This window comes from Myotis yumanensis, unplaced genomic scaffold (assembly GCF_028538775.1).
Source record: "Myotis yumanensis isolate MYYU_CA2020_CCGP unplaced genomic scaffold, mMyoYum1.0.hap1 SCAF_9, whole genome shotgun sequence".
In the NCBI taxonomy this organism is placed as follows: Eukaryota; Metazoa; Chordata; class Mammalia; order Chiroptera; family Vespertilionidae; genus Myotis; species Myotis yumanensis.
In genome coordinates, this window is record NW_027223760.1 from 35,720,303 (window position 1) to 35,734,889 (window position 14,587).

Here is a 14,587-nt window from a genome sequence, read left to right on the forward strand (position 1 = left end):
ATTATACCATTAAATGAATACAATATAATTGACTTAATATGATGAAATTTTAGGTTTTATTCATTTATATATAATGCTTCTATGTGTATGTTTTCTGTGCACATGGACAGGCATTATTTTTAGAAAATATGACTAATCTTGGAATGACTGAGAGCCAGGATATGAATATGTTCGTTTCCAGACATTAACAATTTGCTTCCCAAATGTGTTGTTGCAATTTCAATGCTCACTAATAATTGCTGCTATCTTCATATTCTTGCCAACAACTTATATTTTAAGAGTTTAAAAATTTTAAGAGTCAGCTATGTATGAATCAGTATAGCATTGGTCTTCTTTTTTTAAAAATACATATATTTTATTGATTTTTTACAGAGAGGAAGGGAGAGGGATAGAGTGTTAGAAACATCAATCAGCTGCCTCCTGCACACCTCCTACTGGGGAGGAGCCTGCAACCAAGGTACATGCCCTTGACCGGAATCAAATCTGGGGCCCCTTCAGTCCGCAGGCTGACGCTCTATCCACTGAGCCAAACTGGCTAGGACTGGTCTTCTTTTTTTCTTTATTTTTATTGTTGACACTATTACAGATGTCCCCTACTCCCCTCTCCCTTTGCCCACCTCCACCCAGCCCCCACCCTGCATCCCTCTGGCCATCACCACCTTGTTGCCTCTATCCAAGGGCTATGCATAACCTTCTTTGACTAATCTCTTCATCTTCCATCCAGTCCCCCCATATTTCTCCTCTCTGGCATGTGTCGGTCCGTCCCTTGTATCCATGTCTTTGGCTCTATTTTGTTTGTAAGTTTACTTTGCTCATTAGATTCCACATATAAGTGAGATGATATGGTGTTTGTCTTTCTCTGACTTGCTTATTTCACTTAGCATTATAATCTCCAGGTCCATTTATGCTGTCGCAAAAGGTATAGTTTCTTCTTTAATTGAATTTTTATGCATTTTCCTGGTTATGGCTGCTGTAGTTTTTTTGTGACACTTTATTAATGGGAAGGAAATCCTAAGAATCACCCAGTGAGTTCTCTTTTGTCCCTAGTGTTCGCAGCAAGGAAATTTCCTCTTGGTGATTGGGATCAGTTACTCCACAAGTAAAGTAGTCCTGTTTTCTAGTTGGTTCATTGGGGGAAAAAACCCCAGAATGTCCAAGTAACAGTTTTATCTCATAGTTTTATGGAAACATTGGTTTATCCCCTGATGAAAGCATCCTCCCTTTGGTAACTATCATCTCTAAACCAGCAGAGTTCGTAGCTGCTAGGACTAGAAACAAAAATTTTATGAATGAATCATTAAGTAAAATAGTGAGAGAAACCATTTCCATTTCTATTCCTTATTCTTATATTTATTATTTTTGTGAAAGGGAAGATCTAGCACCTTATAATGATCCCTGATATGAAGCATATACTTCATCCTATAAGACATCTGTCTTATACTATTTTTTAATGGATGTAGAGTAGACTCTTAACTGTCACCATAACGTTGTCTTCATTAAACCAATTCCATTTTTCAATTAGAACTGGGTTTCTATGTGATAAGGTAAGGCCATTTAATTACATAGGCAAAAGCCCATAGCTACACTTCCTTTGCATTGAAATTAGTTCCTTTATCAGAAGGAATGCTGTCCAATACCATGGCATCATCACTGAATATGGTATGGGATATGAATTTTCCTTTTCTGTCTGTAATGTTCTGTCACCAGCCATGGACTCACGGAATGTCTTATCCTTTATGTAACCATTGGAGTTTCATGACCATGCAATAAGCTGCCATGGTGGCCACTTTGTTCATTAACTCATTGAGCAATCACTGGAGAGAACTGGCTTGGGTAAGAGGCTGATTGAAATGCACAAATAAAGTCATATTGTCCACGGCAGGAGATGTTCTTAAATGAACACTGAAATAGGACATAGATATCTTCACTGTATGCCCATTCTGAGCAGCATATCAACAACTTTATTCCCTACCTGTCCTTGTCACCAATTCCCTAATTATGTTCTTTCAATTTAGTTCCATCCACCAAAACAATATCAACCACACATGAGTAAGTTAAAATGCATATTTCTGTCATCATTATTCCAGAAAAAATTGACTACAAAATGTATCACATGAAGTTCTGCTTATAGAGAGGATTTGCTTTATTTTAGTATTTCTGGGCTACCCCTGAGTGGGGAAGCAATGCCATAACTGAGCCCTTTCAAATGGTCCCCGCATATCTTGTAGAACCAAGAATTTAGAAAACAAGAGAACAGGGTCCTTCCGTGCTGGACATCTCTGAAGAGATGAAACCATGAACACATTGAATGTAGCACTAGTGATGAAGAATTTGGCCATTCTGAGCCACGAGACCCAGGAATCATGGCCAATAATGTGAAGACACTGGCTAGAGGGATACCAGGGACTAAATTGAAGTTTATGTTGTCGATATCCCACACCAGAGGAAACACTCCCTCATCATTTTTCATCTTTTTGGAGTCTCTCCAGCCCTTGCTACTGGTGGTGCTAAGTATTAAGCCTTCAAACAAAGGAGATACAGTCTGCAGAATCACCTTTTAGTATCCTTAAGTAGGACAAAGAAGGTTAGTTTGGAGCTGAAAAGCAATAAATTAATTACTGGCCCACCTGGGTTATTACTTAAAATAGCTTTAAGATATATTTTATTGGATTTTCAAGTTGCTTCTTCTGTTTATTAACTTTTCTCATTTTTTCTTATTTTCTTATTAATATTTACCTCTCTGAAAACATGAATATTTGTCCTTCATCTGTTACATGGATTGTGAATATTTTCTCCCGGTCTGTGTCTTGTTTCCTCACAATTTGTAGGTAGTTTTACTTTTTCTTAATACTTTTTTCCCTCTCTCAAATTATAGATACTAATTCTTCATCTGTAATGGAGGTTGCAAATGTCTCTTCCAGTATCTGGCTTGTCTTTTTGTTCAGTGATATATTTTACTTCACAAATATTTGAAATTAAATGTAGAATAACATTTTTTTATTTTGAATAGATCTTTCATTTTGAAATAGTATTAGGTTTACAGAAATTTGCAAAGATAGTACAGAGTTCTAGTATAAAATACCTGATTTCTGTCATTGTTAACATCATATTACCCAAGTGCCTCTGTCAAAATTAAGAAATTGACTTTGGTGTATTACAATTAACTGCACTCCAGACTTCATTTGGACATCATCTATTAATGTCCTCATTCTGTTGCAGGATCCAATTCAGAGTAACACATTTAATTTAATTTCCATGTCACTCCAGTGTCCTCTGGTCTGTGGCAGTTTCCTAGTTGTTGTTATTATTATTTATAATTTTGATTATCTTAATGAATATCAGGCCCACATTAGATGTATCTTATATGTATCAGGATTAGACTAGGGTTATGGGGTTTTGAAAGGGTACGTATCACAGCCATGAAATGCTCTTCCCCTCACATGATATCAGAGAATACATGATCTCCATATAACAGTACAGATGTTGATTTTGATCATTTGATGAAGGCAGTTTTTGCCAGGTATTTCCACTGTCAAATTAGTATTTTTCCCATTTTCTCACTCTATCCTTTAGAGGTGAGTCACTGAGTCTAGCGGCTAGCCCATCCACAAGGAAAGGGAAGGACCAGGACGCAAACTCCAGCTCTTGGAATATATAAATAATTTGGGATTCTTCTGTAAGAAAGCACTCTATTTTTCCCTTTTGTTTATTTATTGGTATCTTTGTTTATTCAGTCAGTAGTCACTATTTACTTCATTGCGAATTTAGGGATATTTATTTTATAATTTGAATTATGATCCTATGCTACCTCATTTATTCTGTTTATAAAATTGTTCCAGCTTTGGATATTGGGAGCTTTGTAAGGTCTGTTTCTCTTTTTCTTTGAAATACCCCCCTTTTATGGCCCGTTTCTTTAGCCTATCTTTACTTTCTGATACAGTATGATGCTACAGGCTCATTTTATATTTTCCCAGCCCCAGCCCTAGAATCAGACATTTCTCTAAGAATTCTCATCCCTTCTTTTTGAGGTTAGAAACTAGAAATTGGATACTAAGGTCTGGGCTCTGGGAATGGTCATTGCTAATAGGTTGTCATTCATTGCCTGAACCTTCTGGCAGTCAGAGCTCAGTAATGCATGTATGTATACTGATCTATAGCTATATATTTTCCCACCTGCCTGCTTATTGAGCTATCCTCTATTTATATTTCTCCATCCTTCTCCCTCTCTTATTTCCTTCTCACTTTCTGTCCACACACACACACACACACACACACACACACAATCATAAAAATATTTGGGGAGTGTGTATTCAGTTGAATTAATCCATTCTTTCTCCAATTAATACTGTTTATTTTTTTAAAAAATATATTTTTATTGATTTTAGAGAGAGAGGAAGGGAGAGGATAGAGAGATAGAGACATTGATCCATGGATTGGCTGCCTCCTGCATACCCCCTACTGGTGATCAAACCTGCAACCTGGGCATGTGCCCTGACCAGGAATAGAATGGGTGACCTCTTGGTTCCTGGGTTTACCCTCAACAACTGAGCAACACCAGCTGGACATGTTTCTTTTTAAAAAATACCTATTTATCTATTTGATCTTCCATGTACTGATCCACAGTCCTAATATATACAAAGTATCAAGTATATGGCAATTAAAATAGCCACCTGGATCTCCTGTGGTGGGTAAGCGGGGTGATATAGACCTTGGTGGAGGAAATCCAGGTCATGTTCTCTAGGCAATGCTTGCAGTCAATGACTTTGTAGAAGTTTGTATACCTTCAAAGGAAACCCTACATGAAGTAGCTTAAGGAAATTCTATAGAGAAATGTGGTTCTTATATATAAGTGCCTCCCTCCCTCACACTAGTGTTCAGTATACAGGATGGAGCAAAAGTATGTTTACAGTTGTGAGTATGCAAACAGCAGAGTTAATTCGTGTATTATTATTTATTATTGTATTATTTTCCAGATGAGCAACTGTAAACTTATCTTTATTCCAGTCTGCATATCCCAGTGGTTTCAGTGGGACACAAGCTTGTTTTTTCTTATATATTTGGTAACATCTGTTTCTGAAGCCAAAAGATTCAAAAAATACCTTGAAAAAAAATCACTTGGGCATTAGATTTATCATCATATTTTGATATTGTTTTAAAAGAGAGGAAACATCTCGTGTTTTTGTTTTTATTTCTTCATTGATAAAAGCCCTGTCTCTTATTTGTACTCCAATAATTATTACAGTGCCTGGTAATTTAGTAAAATTGGGGATATTGTACATTTTTTTGAAATACTGTGTACTAGATACTTTTCAGTGTTCTGAATGTGAGTGAATAGACAGAAACTCATTAACATTCAGAGATAAAATTGCTGATTTTGTCCCTGAAGGACATAAAGACAAACACACACATAGGCACACACACAAACACGCACATTGAATTTCAATTTCCCCCTCCCCGAAAACCAGAAGATTATCATATTTCTTTATTTACTGGAACTATAGCACCATGACTGTACTTAAAGAACAGAGATATTAATGATGACCTGGAAAGATAGAACTTATTTTTATGAGAGTGCACACAAAAGCAGTGCCCTCACATTGCGTATTCTTGGATTCAATATTGATCACACTCAATCATCCTGACTAGCATAAACATGCTCATTCACTTTTATTAAAAATACTTTAACTTGTCAGCCAAAGCCTTATAGCCTACACTTTCTTACAGGATATTTTGGTGATCTTTATTTCACTTAAGAAACTTTGAGTCCTATAAAAATATTAAAAAGAACTTTAAGATAGCCATTGTTGATAGGAGGAAAAAAAACTTGAACAAGATAAATGGGAGTATGGAAACACAATCAGATACAACCAAGGAACACAGGACAAGAATAATCTAGACTGTCAGAAAGCCAAGATACTGCCTTCTTGTTTCTCCTTGAGTATGAATTCATTATCAAGGATTAGTTATGCTATAGAAATTAGATCCTAGGGAAAATGTCACCGCCTCTTGGACAATGACTACCTTTCAGAGCTGAATCCTGTGACATCTGGATTCCGTGTGTATGTTTCAATGAGCCATGAGTGATATCACATCCTTTGTTTCCCTTTTTTGTGACTTAGTGAATTGGTTGGCCTGCAGTAACTGGCTTCTGTTGATAATTTAAGAGGCATTCAATTGTGCTCATAAAAGAATAAATGTTTACTTTGATTTTATTAGAAATCTATTTTTAACAAAAATTTATTTTTCTACTTACCTAAACATCTGTCGGAAAAGTTGATTATTGTCCTGTAAATCCTTAACCAAATTGATTAACAAAATACCACACCAGTTTGCTTTGTACCTTTTCAAGAATCAGCATAGTATCTGCATTATATATACTGTATATTCCTGACTGGGAATCAAACCATGACCTCCTGGTTCATAGGTCAGTGCTCAACCACTGAGCTATGCCAGCCAGGCTATTTTCTTATATTTTATTATCTGTATCTGTATTCTATAATATTGTTACCAAAATCTCATTGCATGCTATTTTGCATATGTTTTAGTCAACTAAAATTTATATTTTTAATTTTATTGTTCTTTCATTGTAATAAGAAAGTTACTATGAGATCTCTACCCTCTTAATTTTTAAGCGTATAATAATATTGTGAACTGTAGGCACTATGTTTTATAGAAGTTCTCTAGGATGGAAATGTATTAAGTAAGAGTTTATTTTTAACAAATATTATATATATATTTAAGTATTTTATTGATTTTTAGAGAGAAAGAAAGGGAGGGAAAGAGAAACATTGATATGAGAGCACAACATCCATCTGCTGTCTCCTGCACACCCCCTAATGGGGATTCAGCCTACCACCTGGGCACGTGCCTTGACAGGTAATTGAATTGGCAACCTTTTGGTATATGGGACAATGCCCAGTCAACTGAGCCACACTGGCCAGGGCAGTAAATACAATGTTTTATGATGTAATAGTACAGCTCAAAGTTTGTTCAGCTGAGGGTATGAATTGACTATCTCATGACTTTTCAAATAAGAAAACATTTTCATACTTTCATGCATTCAAAATTTTGGCTAATTACAAGATTCATTTGGAACAATGCATACAACATAAGAAAAATAACTCGTTGTAGACTTACATAGTAGAATCTATCTTCTCGCTTATGTAATTAGCTGCTGATTTAAAAGAAAACAAAACTTTTGCACCAGAATCACCTCTATTTTGTCATCTTGCATTCCATCTGCCCTTGAGATTCTCCACTCTGGTTACTGCTGCTTTAATCACACTGGTAACCAGGGGCTTGCTCATTCTTTTTTAAAAAGTCTGACCTCAGGGTGAAAACAAATCTTCTACATTAGATTTGTTGGAACAACTGAAACTTGAAAATGTACTTTTCAGTAGATTTCAATACTAAGGAAGAATAGGAGGAAAATAAACAAGATGCAAGAATCATTGAAACCATATAGCTAAATATTATTGCTAAGTATTATTGGATGTATCTTCCCTTCTTTAACCTCTCCATGTACATATTATTACTCTTACCTGGACCATTTCATATGATAGGCAGTCTCTTTGCTTGGCACTTTGCTTTTCAATTTCCATCTCAACTATCAGAGTAGGGCCAACCTTCATCCTTTCTTGTGGGATTCCATTCCTAACCATCTGGGACTCCCATCTGCGAAGTCCTTTTGTACCCTTGCCACTGACTGAAGGTCCATGTTGTTGTTTCTAATATATACTGTTTGCATGACATTCTTTCTCCAGTCTCCAAATCCCTTCAAATTCATCCCATACTCCATTGCCAAAGCTGTTTGATAGCTTCATTCTGGAGTTTATGCTGTTCTTCTGCTTGGAAAGCCCTTTACCTTTGGTCCTCTTTGCCAAGACCTGCTCACCTATTATTCAATAGCACTTCCTTTTCCATCTTCTTTGAGATCCTTTATGAACATGTCCTAAGCAAGGGTTTTTTATTTCTCCATCTTTTGTGTCACCAACATATGTTGAACCCATCTCTCAGATAGATGACACAGGCTAGTGACATCATCATTCTGCATTTCAGTTTTCTTCAGAGGTAAAATGTGGATGCTAATAAAATCTCATTGTTTTTTCCCCTCACTGGAGGATATGTTTTTATTGATTTTTACAGAGAGGAAGGGGGAAAGGGAGAGAGGGAGAGAGGGAGAGAGGGACGGAGGGAGGGAGGGAGAGGGAGAGTGAGTGAGAGAGAGAGAGAGAGAGAGAGAGAAAGAGATTGGTTGCCTCCCATATGAGCCCCAGTCAGGGATTGAACCTGCAACCTAGGTATGTGCCTGGACTAGGAATCAAACCCACAACCTTTTGATGCTCCAACTAACTGAGCCACCTGGCCAGGGCTTAATGTTTATTTTCTTTTTAAAGAATGAATAATTAAAAGTCACATAAAGTGTTCCTACGTGTGCATATACATAGTGTTAAAATTCTAGGTCTTGATTTAATTATTATAATCATTGTGTTTATCTTACCTTTAAGGAAAAATCCACTAAAATCAAACATAAGCACACATACAAATCACACACATAGGGATAAATTTAGTAGCCCTGAAAAAGAAAATACTATGTTTCCCTTCACCTATAAAATCAGAAATTGTTTTAAAAAGCCATCTAAGTGCAAGGGATGTTAAAAGAGTTTCTGATTATTTACCAGGATAAGCATTACATTTTGTTGTGTTTGTTATACCCAATATTAAAGGCAATATAGAAGTTTTCTTCACTTTCTTTCCTCCTTTAAAATTCTGGTGCCAGGGTGCCTTTTTGATCTACCGTTTAAGTATTTAAATTCTGCATATTTCCCTAAAAGTAATAGGGAAGTTATCTATATAATGCTTTTAGCACTCGTCCCCCCTCTCCGCCCCCACATTTTCCAAGTAATTAAGGATTAGATAGTTGAAGGTATTGATAAATAGCAGAGCATGTATGTTTTGTGTGAGGTGACAGTACTTAAGAGTCATCCTCCTCTTTCAAGAACAATCACACTAATGGGAAGCAGGGAGCTCTGAGTCCAGGAGCCAAAGGGAAAATTCCCTGAGGAAGACGTATTCCCAGTCAGCATGTGTGAGGTGTAGACAAGAAAAACCCAGAAAAAGTCCACCTTCTTGACCTTTATCAATGATTGTACCAGGTCATTGTTTTCCGGGCTTCTTCCCAGATGGGAGGAGACTCATGTGTGACATGGCCTTGCTATGGGTATGGGTGCTGCCCCAATGGTAATACTCATCACTTAGGGGAAAGTTTCTTTTTAAGGGACCAGGAGCTGAAACCATGATGGACTAGGCTGGGGACACTTTGCAGGGAATGTCAGGAATTATTTCCCTGAGTTAGAAGGAGGAATTTGGCAGGGCTGAGGCTCTAACTTATATATTTTTTTCAAGCAGCTTTATTAGGTTACTAGAGGCCCTATGCATGAAATTCATGCAAGAGTAGGCCTTTGCAGCCCCAGCTTCCTTGGCCCTCGCAGCTGAAGCAGCTGCCTCGGCCCTCACAGCCCTGGCTTCGTCCAGAAGGATGTGTCCGGAAGGATGTCTGAACGGTCATTCCACTGTTCAGCCGTTTGGTCGATTTGCATATTATGCTTTTATAATCATAGACTAGAGGCCCAGTGCACGAATTCGTGCACAGGTGTGGTCTGGCTGGCCTGCCCCGATCGGGTCTGATCAGGGGCTGGGCCAGCCAAGGGGAGGAGCCGTGGGAGGTTGGCTGACTGGCCCTGCCCCCATTGGGCTGGTTGGCTGGCTAGCTGCAGTGTTCCTCATAGCGACTGGTTGTTCCAGTTGTTCTGGTTGCTTGGCTTTTATATATACAGATAATTGATATAAACTGTACATAGTTATATCATTCAATGAGTTTTGATATATGCATTCATCTGTGAAACTTAAACCACAATCAAGATAATGCATATATCCATCACATCCAAAAGTTTCCTTGTGTTCCTTTGTTTTTGTTTGGTTTTGTTTTTATGGTAAGACACAATAGGATTTCTTGCCTCAATACATTCTAACCCTTTTTGGTCCAACCTTGAGGCTGATTCGACAGACCAGGCACTAGGAGCAGGTCCAACGTCGAGCAATAAGAACATTAAAAAGTTCAACATTCAATCCCGTCAATTCATTTGGACCAGACTGTTTGAATTCCAAAAATAACATTGGACCGCAAAGGGTTAATGCATTCAATACAGTAGTGTTAACTATAGGCACTGTATCTTCATTCCAATGTTAAAATATTATTCACTGTTGTCAAAATTTGGAAATAATCCAACTGTCCATCAATAAATAAATGAATACATAAACTGTTATCTACATACCGTGGAATATTATTCTGCCTTGAATAAAATGAGGAAATCCAACTATATACAACTAATGGATGACTCTTAAGGACATTATGCTAAGTGAAATAAGCCAGTTACAGAAGGACAGAGGTTGCATGATTTCTCTACCAGGTTTCTAAAATAGTCTCAGAGAAGCAGATACGAGACTGTGGTTTCCAGGGTTTAGGGGGAGGAGAAAATATGAAAACGGTGTTCAATGAGTATAAAGTTTCAGTGACGCAAGATAATGGTACTCTTTTTGTATGTTGTGGATTGTCCTCTTAGATGAGTGTTCTGAGGTGGCTATTAAAATGAATATATGCCAGAGTCTTGAGTTTTCATAGCATGAAGACAGAATTAAGTGAATCAGTATAACAACCCTGTTCATCTCATAATTTTAAACAAAACTTTATATGACACACTCCAGGGAAGTGTTGTTTTGTTTGTTTTGAGGGTGTTCCTATCAGCTTATTCAAGACTGCTAGTAATAATAAGACTGCATTTGGTGGTAAGTGTCTACCACCCATTTCCTGAAGCCAGATTTCAGGTGTTAATGAATATTCTCTCTCCTGAGAAGCTTAGAGTGTGGCAGCTCCGGTCAGAGCACGTCTACTCCGTGCCCAGCGATCAGGACACAGACAGCAAGTCTAATGTGCTGAACGTGCACAGGCCAGATGTAAGCTATTACACACAATTAGCGATTCTGATTCCAAGGAGCGGCTTTCCCTGCCGATGGCAAAAACGGGAGATATTAATTGCACTGCTTCGAGCTTCAGCCTCTTCAGCTGAATAAGATGTTTCATGATTTCCCCGGGAGCATGAGGCTTGACGCTGAAATACATTTCCTGACAGATTGACAAATAGGGCAAACTTTTAAAACATATTTCAGATTCTAGAATATAAAACAAGAATAAAGTAAGGGTTTTATTTTCTCTCCCCAGTGCAAACAAATTGTTTTCAAAAAATTATCTTCTTTTTCTAACATTTCCATTTTTTTTTGGTAAACGTGTATTTGTTTTCCACCTATTTTGGTTATTACAAAAATACATAAAAAATCTTTAAAATTACATTAGTAATGTATTCTGTGAGTATTAAATTAAGCAATGGACAGCGGTAACAACTTATGGGTGTTCAGGTTGGGGGGTAAATATGAAAAATAGCCACGTGTTTTAGCTTATGAGCTATTTATTGTGGCATTTGTTATTTGTGTGCCCCCACGCCCCCAAAATGTCTGCACACTAACCAATGGAACCCGTGAGGATGTTGCATTATATGGCAAGAAGGACTTTTCAGATGTTAGTAACACTAGAGACTTTCATATAGCGTATTATCCTGAGTATCTGGATGGGCATAATCTAACCACATAAGCCTTTTAAAGTAAAGAATTTTCTCTGGCTTAAGGTAGAAGAAAGATTGGCAAAGTCAGATTTCAATCGTGGAAACACCTTTTCTGGCTTTGGGACGCAGGCCAGGGCCACCTCATGGCCTCCAGAGATTAAGTGTGGCAAGGAAATTCTATTCTGCTCGCAGCATGCCTGGGCTTCCAAGTAGATTTTCCCAGAGACTCTTGATCCCGGCCCAGTAGTGGATCAGGTAGTGGTTTCCGTGACCTAGAAGGGAAAAACCAGCTTAGCCGACCCAGACTCCTGACTCATAGACCTGTGAGATAATAAATGCATGTTCTTTTAAGGTGCTAAGCTAATGGTAATTTATGTCAGACACAGGAAACGAATACCCTGATTTATGGTCTGCCTATTTTCAAAAACGATTTGAAGTGCATTTTAATATAAACAGAAGCACTATTAGGTTATACTGAAATGTCAATAATTTAAGATTAATTAACAAAAATCTTAACATCTATAAAGTAAGGATCACCTTAGCACAGAGTCAGCGATAAACCTACTGACTGAAAACATACCAGTTTTTATTTTCTGGAGAAATATACTTTTTTGTAATTTGTTACAAAAATAGAGACTGATACATTTTGATTGGATGTATGAAGTAACAGGATTCAAAAATTATTCTGTTTGAGGTAAGAAGGTTTATATGACTCTAGACTACACTGGATGAATAAATTATTTGGAAGAAAGCTAGAGGATAGAAAGGAAAATATTGACAGAGAAGAAGTCAGAGTTAGAAAAATATTGAATTAAGGGAATAGGGGTGATGGGTGGCATTTGCCTTGAAAGGAATAGGGATACTGTTTTATCTAACTCAAGAGGAAATAAAACACAGTAAAAGAAATATTATTGAGGTCTTAGTATGTGTCAGACATTAATGCCTGCTAATTCATTCAATGTTCCTGGGATGCACTAGGCAAACATTATTATTCCCTTTTCAAAAATGATAAATTGAGACTTGTGAGTTTAACCTGTATATTCTCCATCGGCAGAATATGGGAGCCTTTTACAGCAAAATTATATCCACATTATTTTTCTACTCAAGACCTCCAATGATTCTGCATCCTACACATATCAAAACCAATGTGCTCTGGCTTACAACGTCCACCCTACCTCACTTCTAGGTTTTGGTCTGAACTCATCTTCTTTTTTATGGTGCCCTCTGCTTCAGCCTCTTGGGCCTTCCTTCTCCTCTTTCCAAATGCTCAAAGTTCACTCCCATTCCAAAGCCTTTGCACCTACTTTCTACCAGGAATTATCATAATTTCTTTCTTTTTTAAAAAAATATATTTTATTGATTTTTGACAGAGAGGAAGGGAGAGGGATAGAGAGAAACATTGATCAGCTGCCTCTGGCACACCCCCTACATGGGGATGTGCCCGCAACCAAGGCATATGCCCTTGACCGGAATCAAACCCGGGACCCCTGAGTCCACAGGCTGAAGCTCTATCCACTGAGCCAAACCGGTCAGAGCACATAATTTCTTATCCCACTCCTCAATCATGCTTCTGTTCAAATGTTATCTCTTCAAAGTGGATCATTCTGCCTATTATATTGAAAATTGTACTTCCATCATGTTTTATCACAATATTTCCCTATTTACATCTCTCCATCTAGCTACTCGTATAATTTCTGTAACATCCACTTGAATGTATGTTCCACAGGAAAGGCACATTATTTTGCTTGTTCCGTATTGTAACCCCAGAGTCTAGATGGGTACCTAGCACATAGTAGCTGCTCAATAAAAATTTATTGGATAAATAAATAAACAAGAGAAGAGTCATATAACTAACAAATCACAAGAACCTTAGTCCCAAAATTCTTTTTCTTTATATTCCATCCAAATAAGAGAAGGTGAGGATTTGCATATTGTGTGGTTTTGAAGTGTCGATTAATTAGCAGATTGTATTTCCTCAGGAATAGCATTTTCCTCATGAGAGCAGTATAAGGCAGATCCTGACATCTTGACTTTTTCTTATTGTTGAGAAAGTCATAAATAAAGCGAAGCTTAAATGAATATTTCACATTATATTTCTTTAAAAATGATAATTGATAAATATTTAAGAAAGATTGGCTTTAAGGACTAGGAAAAAAAGGGACTACCAGAATTCAGGCTTAGTGAATAGAAAACCTGTATTTTAAAATTATGTTACACAAAAATTAAAATTTTACTTAGAATTAAAGAAAACAAAGTTTTTGTTTCAACAAACTTATTTTTCAATTTGGTTAACTTGTGGCACTCTGAAGGCTATTTAGAAATTCATTCTCTCTCTCTCTCTCTCTCTCTCTCTCTCTCTCTTAGAATTTCTTTGCACAGGAAGATACTTCTTTGGAGCATAATTTATTTTCCTAGATAATATTTATTATTTAGGAGTTTGTAGAGGACAGGTCAGTTGAATGGATGAGCTACACTTGATTATACGTCTGAAGAAATCAATAAGTACATAAACAATATCACCTTTGGAAACTAAGTAGCAGATTTGTTGAACACTTTATTGCTTAATTTACATTATAGTTTTTGAATGATGAAGTTTACTTAGTGACATTTACTATTTTATTAATCTTTTCTACTTCAGGGAAGAACAAAGAATTTTCTTTGCATATGGAATAAGATTGTTTTACTTTTCATGCACTTTGATTTTTTTAAAAAAATAAGGTTGTTACTGATTATGGTAGAAAAACATTGAGTCACAAAGACGTTTATGCATGAACACAGTAATTCTTCAATCTGTTTATTGAGGGCAAGTTTGAAATTGAAATGCCATACACCAGTATGAGGAACCAGTAGTTTATACATGAGGGCAGTTTGTTGGGATTAATGTCATGAAAATGCTTAGAAGAGCAAACAAA